Source organism: Vicia villosa, linkage group LG6, assembly GCF_029867415.1.
Source record: "Vicia villosa cultivar HV-30 ecotype Madison, WI linkage group LG6, Vvil1.0, whole genome shotgun sequence".
NCBI classification, from domain to species: Eukaryota; Viridiplantae; Streptophyta; class Magnoliopsida; order Fabales; family Fabaceae; genus Vicia; species Vicia villosa.
The window spans coordinates 95,844,939-95,857,762 of NC_081185.1; positions in this window are offsets into that span (position 1 = coordinate 95,844,939).

Genomic DNA, 12,824 nt, shown 5'->3' on the forward strand with positions numbered 1-12,824 from the left:
GAACTCAGTTCCAAGGTCTCTCTTTAGAAGACGAATCTTCCAAAAATAAAGCATCGATCTCTTCTTACAAAGAGGCAGTGAAAGTAGTGAAAGATGGAACTACCACTGGCTGGGGGCAAGTTGTGATCCCTACCAAGAATGAAACTAGAGCAGGTCTCGGATGTTCACCAACATTCTCAAACTGCACCAAGAAGGATGAAACCCTTCGACCAATCAAAGAAACATTCATTAGTGGAGGATTCCTTAACCCAATTCCTCAAGAGGTTAATGTCCTTATCGAAGAATGCATTGAAGAAGGTCTACCTGATCCTGAAGAAGAATGGAAATGTTATCTCAATGACTCGGGATACATATCTCAGGAAGAACCATATCCTTCTTCAGAGAAAACAAGTGCTAAAGAAATTCCGCCTATTCCTGCAGAGGTTTGGGACACCTTGGGACAACCAAGTGGAAAATTTGATTACATGGTGAAATACACTGCACCTGAAAGTTACAAGATTGCGATTGAGGATATCCAACCAACTGGATGGGGAGATTCCTTCGAATATAATAGTCAACCAGAAGAGGCTTATCAACCCTGTCAATTTTCTCAGCAGCCTGAAATTACTAAAGATTTCAGCTTCAATGCATCTGCCAAGGTTTATAATCCTGAAGATGGTTACCATCACATAAATGCCATTTTTGAAGATGAAGGGGAAGATGGTCCCGCAACTGACTCAGAGAGTGTCGCTGACAATGAGTCTCTTCATCCTGAAGATTGGGAAGAACACCCTGAAAATTCTGAAGACTGTGACTCATCTTATGCTCTTCAAGAAGTAGAAGAAGACCGCTTCAACTCTACAAAGAACAAAGGTGACAAACCAGGGCCTTCAAATCCTGCTCGACCTGCGGTCAATGTCAATACTGAAGATAATTCTGGGGAGAATTTTCCTGAATACATAATACACAGAGGAGTTCGTTGCTACTGGAAAGCTGTCGACGTTCCGAATGTTGTTCGCCGCTCAAAGTAATCACCTCGTTGTTATTTTGACCTCCTGCCTTGCCCAAAGCAGAGAGATGTTTTATAGGGCTTTTCTTTTAAATGTTCCGCCCAAATAACTTTGTGTATAGGGCTTTGTTTTAAAAGTTTCCCTCTTTGTCCTGCCCAAGACAAAGGAGTTTGTGTTTAGGGCTTTGTTTCAAAAATGAATCATAAATAAAGTGTCATTTTGAATTCCCTACATTATGTGTTTTATTTTTGCTTTTTCTGGAAATGGTAATCCTAAGAAACCAAAATAAAAAAAAAAAACTTTTCAAAAAAAATCTGCATACACTCTTGCATTCATAAATTTTCTGAAATAGATATAAATCACATGTGCAGATTAACTATTGATAAACCCATTGAATGCAATAACCCTATGCCCTCTCCCAACTTTGAGTTTCCTGTGTTCGAAGCCGAAGAAGAGGAAGAAGAGGAGATCCCGGACGAGATCTCTCGATTACTTAAGCACGAGGAAAGAGCCATTCTGCCTCACAAAGAGCCTTTAGAAAAAATCAACTTGGGTTCTGAAGAAGACAAAAAAGAAGTGACCATTGGATCGCTGCTTGATGCTGATATCAAGAGTAAGTTGACAGACCTTCTCAAAGAATATGTTGACGTGTTTGCCTGGTCCTACCAAGACATGCCTGGGTTGGATACCAATATTGTTCAGCATTACTTGCCATTGAAGCCAGAATGTCCGCCAGTTAAGCAGAAATTGCGAAGGACTCACCCTGATATGGCTAACAAGATCAAAGTGGAAGTTCAAAAACAGCTCGACGCAGGTTTTCTTGTCACCTCCGAGTATCCTCAATGGTTGGCCAACATAGTGCCAGTTCCGAAGAAAGATGGCAAAGTCAGAATGTGTGTTGACTACCGTGACCTGAATAAGGCCAGTCCAAAAGATGACTTTCCATTACCACATATTGACATGCTGGTCGATAACACTGCTAAGTTCAACTTCTTTTCCTTCATGGACGGGTTCTCCGGTTATAATCAGATTAAGATGGCTCCTGAAGACATGGAGAAGACATCTTTCATCACCCCATGGGGTACCTTTTGCTACAAAGTGATGCCATTTGGATTAAAGAATGCGGGCGCAACTTACCAGAGGGCAATGACTACTCTCTTCCATGACATGATGCATAAAGAAATTGAAGTATATGTGGACGACATGATAGCCAAGTCCAGCACAGAGGAAGAACATATTGAATACCTTTTGAAGTTGTTTCAACGACTAAGGAAATATCAGCTTCGCTTGAATCCTAACAAATGTACTTTTGGGGTTAGATCTGGAAAACTCTTGGGTTTCATTGTCAGCCAAAGAGGTATTGAAGTAGATCCCGACAAAGTCAGAGCTATTCAAGAGATGCCTGCACCAAAGACTGAAAAGCAAGTAAGAGGATTTCTTGGACGATTGAACTATATCTCCAGATTTATCTCTCAAATGACTGCTACTTGTGGGCCAATTTTCAAGCTTCTCCGCAAAGATCAAGGGGTTGTATGGACTGAAGATTGCCAAAAAGCGTTTGACAGTATCAAGGAATACGTGTTAGAACCACCGATATTGATTCCTCCAGTTGAAGGAAGACCATTAATCATGTACCTTACTGTGTTGGAAGAATCCATGGGTTGTATGCTTGGACAACAAGATGAAACCGGTAAGAAGGAGCATGCCATCTATTACTTGAGTAAGAAATTCACAGACTGTGAGTCTCGTTACTCCATGCTCGAAAAAACATGTTGTGCTTTGGCCTGGGCTTCAAAACGTCTTCGCCAGTACATGATCAACAATACTACTTGGTTAATCTCTAAAATGGATCCGATCAAGTATGTCTTTGAAAAGCCTGCCTTAACAGGAAGGATTGCCCGATGGCAAATGCTGTTATCCGAATATGACATTGAATACCGTGCTCGAAAAGCGGTCAAAGGAAGCATTCTCGCCGATCACTTGGCGCATCAACCAATTAATGAATATCAATCTCTCAAGTTTGACTTTCCTGATGAAGATGTCTTGTACTTAAAGATGAAAGATTGTGACGAACCGTTACCTGAAGAAGGTCCTGAGCCTGGATCCAGATGGGGCCTAATTTTCGATGGAGCAGTAAACGCTTTTGGCAATGGAATTGGGGCAATCATCATCACTCCCAAGGGTACTCATATCCCGTTCTCCGCCAGACTTCTATTTGATTGCACCAACAACATCGCAGAATACGAAGCTTGTATCATGGGTCTCGAAGAAGCCATTGACTTAAGGATCAAGATCCTCGACTTATATGGAGATTCAGCCCTTGTGATCAACCAAATCAAAGACAAATGGGAAACTTACCACCCTGGCTTGATTCCCTACAGAGATTATGCAAGACGTCTGTTGACTTTCTTCAACAAGGTGGAATTGCATCATATACCTCGAGATCAGAATCGAATGGCAGATTCCTTGGCTACTCTATCTTCCATGTTCAAAGTCAATCATTGGAACGATATGCCTACAGTCAGAATTACGCGCCTTGAAAGGCCCGCCTATGTGTTTGCAACTGAAGCAGTCATCGATGATAAACCGTGGTTCCACGACATCAAACGCTTCCTTCAAACTCAAGAGTACCCGCTTGGGGCATCGAACAAAGATAAGAAAACTCTAAGGAGACTTTCTGGCAGTTTCTTCCTGAACGGAGATGTGCTATACAAAAGAAACTTCGACATGGTTTTGCTCAGATGTGTGGATAGACACGAAGCAGACATGTTAATGCATGAAGTACATCAAGGGTCCTTTGGAACTCATTCAAATGGGCATGCAATGTCCAAAAAGATCTTAAGAGCAGGATACTATTGGTTGACAATGGAATCAGACTGTTACAAACACGTGAAGAGATGTCACAAGTGCCAGATCTACGCAGATAAGATCCATGTGCCACCGACTCTACTCAACGTTCTCTCATCTCCATGGCCTTTCTCCATGTGGGGTATTGACATGATTGGAATGATCGAACCGAAAGCTTCAAACGGTCATCGTTTCATCTTGGTAGCCATTGATTACTTCACCAAATGGGTCGAAGCAGCATCTTACGCCAATGTTACAAGACAAGTGGTTGTAAGGTTTATCAAGAACAACATCATTTGCCGATATGGTATTCCCAGCAAGATCATTACTGACAATGGTTCAAACTTGAACAACAAGATGATGAAAGAATTATGTGAGGAATTCAAGATTGAGCATCATAACTCTTCTCCTTACAGACCAAAAATGAACGGCGCCGTTGAAGCTGCCAACAAGAACATTAAGAAGATTGTCCAGAAAATGGTCGTCACTTACAAAGACTGGCATGAAATGCTGCCATTTGCTTTACATGGGTACCGTACTTCAGTGCGTACTTCAACAGGGGCAACTCCCTTTTCTCTAGTATACGGCATGGAAGCTGTACTCCCCGTAGAAGTTGAAATCCCATCAATGAGAGTCCTCATGGAGACCAAGTTATCAGAGGCTGAATGGTGTCAAAGCAGATACGATCAATTGAACTTAATCGAAGAAAAACGTATGACTGCTCTATGCCATGGACAGTTATACCAAGCAAGGATGAAACAAGCCTTCAACAAAAAGGTTCGACCTCGTGAATTTCGAGAAGGCGACCTCGTGCTTAAAAAGATCTTGTCTTTTCAACCAGATTCTAGGGGCAAATGGTTTCCTAATTACGAAGGCCCGTATGTTGTCAAAAGAACATTTTTTGGCGGCGCCATGATTCTTACAACCATGGATGGTGATGAACTCCCACATCCTGTGAATGCTGATGCAGTCAAGAAATACTTTGTCTAAAAAAGAAAAGAACAGCTCGGTAAGTCGAAAACCCGCAAAGGGCGACTTAGGCAAAAATGAGCGTCTCGGTGGACTGAAAACCTGAAAGGGCGGTCCAGGCAAAAATTAGAGACAATAAACAGAAAAAATTCATCCTGGTAGATTGAAAACCCGAAAGGACAATCTAGGCAAAAATTAGGGATTTATGACAAAGTAACTGCATCAGTCTGTACTTCGTCACCTGAGGAGTCTGTACTTCATCAAAGGATCTTCAAACAAATCATTGCCAATCTGAAGCAACAAGCACAGTTGGAACTCAAATTTGTTGGGGGGAATAGTGGTTATTGCTTTCAATGTAGCCTTTTCCGAATAATTACCATTTCCAACTTTTGTAAATACTCCATGGAATCACGCCTTTAGCTGATTTCCATCCTATTAAATAAATTTGAGCCTTGTGCCCACTTGTTTGCAATCTCTAATTTCTTTTAGCTCGCAAAATGACGCTTTAATTGTGTTATTCACTTTTGAAACAAAAAAAGAAAAAATAAGTTTTAAATGAATTTACTTCACTTTTCTTTTTCAAAATAAAAGCGAAATTTTCCTTTGAGTTGTGAGCAACGGAAGGAACATCAGCAGTCGTCTCCATAGGATGAACAAAAGGATTCTCCCTGAAAAATTGTTGAGACAACGGTATTCTGGTCCCAGAAAAGAATTCCTGAAGCAATTATCCCTCGAGGTAGAGAAGCTCTTCTATCCCCAGTGAAGAAGGTCTTTTATCCCCAGTGACGAAGATTTTCCATCTCCAGTAGAGAGGTTCTTCCATCTCAATGAGGAAAAATGTTTATCTTCCCCAGAGAAGTTTAAAACATGCAACACCATTCATCACCTGTGTTATCTACACCGTGTTGAAGAACATTTGCCAAGTATCTGGTTGTATTGCGACGTCGGTCCCTCTCCAGTATACACTTCATTATCTGTCAGTATTGTCAGTATGCATGCTACATTCATGACATTCATCATTCATACATATTTGCATCATTTATGCATCATTACATTTTTCAATGTTTGCTTCGAAATCACTTGTTCAGGATATATCTATTCCGAAAAGCAAAAAAAATAAAAAGAGAAAAAAGGAAAAGGTATGGGCGTGTCATCTCTCCAGTAGGTCGTCACCCATAAGCAGAAATAACATCTTCTTTCTCCAGTTCCCCACTGAGATCATTCCTCGTGGAAGAAGGTTGCTTTAGTTTTCTCCTCTCAAAACAAAGGAGAAAATCCCCAGTTGAGTTCATTCCTCATGGGTACAAAGTCTTGTTTGACTGTTTCTTTCCAATTCATTCTTGGTTAGAACCTTGTCTTTACCAAAGATTCAAATTCCAATTCCTCAAATAGAGTCGTGAAAAACAGACAATAAGCAATAGCCTCATCATCCGAGCAGCTTATGTCTCTTCCAAAAGACTTTTCCTCTCAAGGAAATCAATCGTGAAGACCATTTGACAATCAGGGCCTTATTACTGTTCACAAGGCTGAATAACCAGTAATTTCCCTAGCAAAGTCTCCGAGATCATTTTATCACTCGGCTGATAATTGATCATGTCTTCAAAACCACTATCACAGGGCTGGTAGTCGGTAACCTTTTGTTTTGGTTATATTATTAAACATGTCTATCACAAGGCTGATAGTCGGTAATATTAACCGAACCTTTGAAACTCTTTTTACCATGTCAAGTCTATCACCATGCTGATAGACGGTAATATAGTTTCATACCTTTCACCTTCGCATTATTAAACAAGTCTATCCCCATGCTGATAGTCGATAATGTCGATAGGTAAGCTTTTCTTACAAAGCTGTCATTCCCCGGTGAAGCATACACTTGCTTTCCCGAACAGAGAAAAACGGATTCTCTTCCTAAAACGGATGGAGACATCCTTCCCGGTCTCTTCTCCCCAGTGGAGTCAGTTCTTGATATCCCTCGGTAAAGACATCCTTGCATCATTCGCAATTTTGGTATCTTAGGTCCAAAATTCGCGTCTTCTGATATTTAAGTCTCTTCCACCCTATCAAAACGAAGATTTTCAATCTTCATATCTCAGGTTGAAGAAACTTAAATAGGGGCATCTGTCATACCCCAATTTTTGACCTAAGATACCAACTCATATCATTTGCATATGCATCATTTGCATCTCTAACAAATTGCATAGTTTGTGTTTGCTACTTGTGACTCAGCAGGATTTAATCTGGAAATCACTCATCAGTACAAGTAACAATCAATTAGGGTTTTGTTCTCCCTTCATCTCAAAAGAATCATCTTCATCAATAATCAACATTTAGTCCTCAGAGATTCATTTCAACAAGCTCAACAGCTTTGAATTAGGGTTTTGACTGAAGATAGTATACTCCTGACTTTTGCTCAGGATTTGACCTAATGACTTGGGACATGACCTCAAGACTCCCAAGTACCTCATTTTTACCCAATCCATTGGCTCATAACATCTCCTACACAAAGATTGATCAGACAGATCCTCAGATCAGGGTTTTGAACTATCAGGGACTAAAATCAGGGATCACATTTGGGAAACCCTAAAAACCCCCAGGGAGTCAATCAAAGGTTTCAATCATCTTCAAATAATCCCTATGACAACATCCAATGGAAATTACATCTCAATTCAAGATCCACAGTCATCAATTTCATCAGGTCGACAATTAGGGTTTTTGACCTAATTCACTGAATGACTGACTTTTTTATCAGGACATGGTGACACAACTTAAACCATGGCTCAATATCCTCTAATGCTTCAATGTGATCCATTCATACCATTCATATGGTGAGGATAGCCTGTTTCATTTGAAATCTCCAGAAACGCGATTCGTCTGAAAAAGTCAACTGTACAAGATCACCATTGACTTTTGGGGAATTTTGGTCAACCATGACTTTTGAAGTTTTAAATCATCAATATATGATATGAGAAGTCATTTGATCAAGAAAAATCAAGAAAATCAATCAAGAATCAAAAAGTCAAAAGTTTGACTTTCATACTTAGAAAATTTTTCTAAGTGTTTTTCATGGTTTTTTCCAAACTTTGAAAGGGAATAACTCAAAATTTCACCTACAAACTGAAAAAAACTTCCAACATGAAAGTTGTAGATTTTGATCCAATAAACAACTTTGACACATATAATTTTTTTCCATAAGATCAACCATTTAAGAGATATGGAGCTTCAAAGTTGGCATCTTTTGAAAATTTCACTTAAAACTTCATTTTCTTCAAAGTTCATGGATCTTTTTCACCCATTTCCTTAAAGGTCTTGAAGAAACTTTCAACTAGGGTTTTGAAGTGTGTAATATGAGCTTTCCAAAATGTCCAAGAGCATGAAAAAATATGGAGTGTAGCCATGGTTTTGAATTTTGACATTAGTGATCATTTTCACTTGGATTTGCACCATTTTTCACTAAGTTTCTATACTACATGACCTATAATCCAAGCAATGATGCATAGAAGCAATAATTGGGAGATATTTTCTGATTTGAGATCAGAATGGAAGAGGATAAGAAGCTTGGCCAAAATAACCATGGTTTAGTTACTTTAACCATTTGCATTAAATGTAAAGATTCCACTTTATCTCCAAATGCCAAATCACCAATTCTTGATCAACTTGCAAAGCTCTGCATTCAGAACTCATGGCCTATAAATAGAGGTCATTTCCACTCTTCAATTCACACCAAAGTCACACAAATTATAGGCTTTCTCTTTCTTTCTTAGGATGCAAGTTTCTTAAGTTTCAAAGAGGTAAAATACTCAACCTCTAAACCTTTGAATTTCTGACCAAAGTGATGCTTCCCACAAACCACAAACATCATATGGGATGTGTTTGATCCACTCACACACTCCAAAAACATCTCAAACTCAAAATCACTACCTCACTTCTCAAATATGCATAATCTAAGCCTTATCATGCCAAAATCCATTCAAGATCATTTCTGTCCAAACTAACACTTCTAACACCTCACATATATCACATATGAGCTATCCAAACACTCATCATCAACCTGAAACATCAGAATCATAGAGCTCGATTCACACTTGGGCTTAACTGCAGATCGGGTACCTCCAACTACTCCAGGTGTTTTCAATTCACTCCAAGCATCCAGACACCTTCCCTAAGGTTCATTGAAGCTGTCCAGATCAAGCAACAACATCTGTAACACCTCCTCTGCAAAATTCAATCTCCAGCTTGGCCGTTTTTGAGGTAAGTGCTCATGAACTTCAAACTCTATCATACATGCATCATAAATGAAAAACTAAGTTACTATCTTGTTTCTGCACCATCACTGAATAATAACCCTCAATCAATTGCATCATATCATGATCATACACGATTTCACAAAGATTTGTCATATTAGGGTTCTTCGTGTTCATCAGAGAATTAATCATCTTAGAGCAAAAATAAATGAAATTAAAGGGCACCATCATGTTCCTTGTGAAAAACCGAGTGAGATAGACCCTTTGATCGATCAAAACAACACAGATTTGAAGGAATTCAAAATTCAGTTAGGGTTGTGTTCTTGGCGCCAGATTTGGTTTGGGAAATTCAAACATTGGTTTTAAAATATAATAAACTGAAGGCGTATCATTAACAAGCTGCGCGCGCAGCTCAGTTGGTTGTTGTTTTGGCTGGTGAGAGAGAGGTCACGGGTTCAACACCCTTAGGGACCAAAACCATTTTTTTTAACACTATTTTTCTTTCATTTTTTAACAAACTTCATTAATTAATTTAACTAATCAAATCAACTTATTTTTTCTTCATTTTTTGAACACTTCTTATTTAATATACATATTTTATGAATACCAAAAAAAATCACCAAAAAATATTTATTTGATACATTTTTAAATAGGTTTAAAATGACATGTTTTTAAATGTTTTTAAATACTTTTAAATATTGTTTTTCACTTGATTTTTCAAACTTAATCACTTGTAAATATTTTTTGAAGCAAACCCTAATCATCTAAGTGTTAATTGAGAATAATCTTTTGTTTATCTTGATTAAATTGACTTCTTTCAAAATTCAAAACGTTTTAAAACGAGCGATCGCGATTCATTTCAAAGACAATAAACCATTTCTTTTTGAAACTATTGATTAAATCTTTTTAATTGATCAATTGATTTTCAAAAATGATGTGGGGCCTCTCGAATATTAGAGAGTGTAAGTCCCATTTCTTTTCTTTTTGTACAGTTTTCAAAACATTCTTCAAAACAATAAAACTTCTTCAAAATAAACAATTTTTAAACCATTTTCAAATCATTTTCAAAACAACCAAACTTCAAATTATGCAAAAACTTTTCAATATACCACGGGCCTCCACGTAGGTATAAGTCCCAAGCCCTTTTGTACATACCCACTCAAGTACATGAAATTAGGTATTTCATTGTACGCCTTTTGTACATATCTCAATCTGTTTTTTTTTAACTTTGAATAACAAACCAAAAATGAAGGTTTTCTTTAAATCTTCCCAAAAATATACCATGGGCCTCCATGTAGGTATAAGTCCCAAGCCCCTTTGTGAATACCTGTTTACATAGCTTTTGAATAAATTCAAGTGGACCTCTCCCCGAGTATGAGTCCCGAGCCCTGTGTATACAAATGGATCATGCTTACAGGTATATTTCCTTCATAAACTCCATTATATACACACACTTTGTCATATATATAATTGTTCATACCTGTTCATGTTTGTTCATACTTGTTCATGCTTGTTCATATGTGTGATATGTGTGCTTATTCAACTTAGTACAACACTAGGTTCCCCATAGCCTCCTATTGGGCTTCGTGCAAAGAATCTCCCTAGTTTAGGTTAGGACATAGAGTATGGTTTCCCGGTGAAATCGCTCTAAGAGCTCAAACCAACTATACCATGCCTCCCCTTGGGCTTTGTACAAACGAGTGTCCCTCCCATAGCCTCCTCTTGGGCTTACAATGCAAGGACCCTGGATTGTCCCTCCCATAGCCTCCTCTTGGGCTTACAATGCAAGGACCCTCGAATAGCTCCTCTTGGGCTTCGTACAAGGACCCACGGGCTTCTTATAAGCATCCCCAATATCCAAATCAAATACCCTAGGAGATTAGACATTTTTCATCTCTATGCTAGGAGTATCTCTTCTATATCATCACAAACAATCAATCAATCAATCAAAATCAAACTTTTTTGCCACAAGGCTGGCTAATCAATCAAACTTCTTTTTGCCACAAGGCTGGCTAATCAATCAAACTGTTTTACCACCGTACTGGATGATTAATCAAAGTTTTTGTCACAAGGCTGACTTCATTGAAACTTTTGCCACGAGGCTGGCTGATTAATCAAAACTTTTTGTCACAAGGCTGACTTCATTGAAAGTTTTTTCCACAAGGCTGGTTAAACAAACAAAAAATCAAACAGATGTATGTGATGATATAGATTAGATACATCTAGCATTTAGACGACATTTGTCTATTTTCCTTTGCTTCCACTAGCATAAGTGGGAACTACGATTGCTCTGACTTTCTCAACATCCCTTTGAGAATACGTAGGCACAAGGTCGATCCTTGGCGAGCAAAACAAAACAAAAAAAACCATTCAAACCTTAGCACCCGTAGACCCCGAGCTACAGATGCTCTGATTCCCTCTAAGGGATATGTATGCAGAGGATCGCGATGATCTTTGCGAGCATAATCAAACAAACACCTTAGGTCCCACCTCTTTCTCACAAGAACCTCCACCACAACAAGAATGGAATAAAACAAAATAAAGAAACCTATAGAGTACTATAGATACGTTGGGTGCTAATACCTTCCCTTCGTATAACCAACCCTCTTACCCAAGATCTCTCCCCCACTTTTTAGGTTATTGCAACTTTTTTCCTTTTCCTACTTTGGAAATAATAAAAAGTTTGGTCGGTACAAAAGAAAAATCATTTTTTTTTTGAGCACTCGAGCCCAAAGAAGGCATCAGGTGTCTCATCCCACAAAAAAGAGGAACAAAACGGTTTTTCGCCCGCGACAACAAGAATCCAATACCCACCCTATTGGCTGACACGTATTATTCCATTCACTCTCGGCATGGTAAAAGGGGGGCTATTCGAGGTTTCTTGCCGCTGTTATATAAATGGTTCAAATCTCACTTGCCTGCTAGTGGTCCGTTTGTTACCTCTACTCAGAAATGGTCTCAGAGAATCATGGGACTTACTGCAAACGATATCGTATGGTATCAATTCCGAACAGGCATATCTGAAGTCATTATTAGGTGCGGAAACTTTGGTAACGTCCCACTCATTGGGACAAGAGGATGTATTAACTACAACCCAGTTCTAGCTCTTCGTCAGTTGGGCTATACCATGAAGAGTGGGCCTTCGGATAGGGAGATTTACCAATCCGTATACTTTGAAAAGGGAGCTGACCCTATAGCGCTTGAGGAAATCAGGAAGGCCTGGAATAACATTCATATAGGTGAGAGATCCACTCTGGGAGCCAAGAATGCCATTGCTATGGAGCCCTATACCGATTGGGTTAAGGAGAGAGTCAAGACACTTTTGTTACCATTCCCGGAAGTTCCTCTCTTGTATGCACAACCTCCGAAGATATCAGAAACTATGGTATCAAGGGAACGTTTTGACCAGGTCCGCGTCGCCAATTTGAGACTGAAAGAGAAAGATAGGGATATGGATTTGAAGCGCTATTTCCTTAAACAGACAAAGAATGAACTGGCCCGTGAACTTAAAACTCTCAAAGGAGAGTCTTCTCAAGCCAGGAAGAGGGTTAGAACTGAAAAGGACGGAAAAGCTGTTGTCGCTCCTACTGAAGATCCTCAAAAGGTTATAGAAAAGGCTATAAAGGAAGAAAAAGAGAAGCTCAGACGAGAGTATCAAGAAGACCTGAAAGCCCACAAGCTCCGACTGGAGAAAGAAACCAAGTATGAGTTGAGGACCATGAAGAAGAAACTGGAAGAAGAGACCACTCAGAGAATAGCAGTTGAGACCCAACTGAAA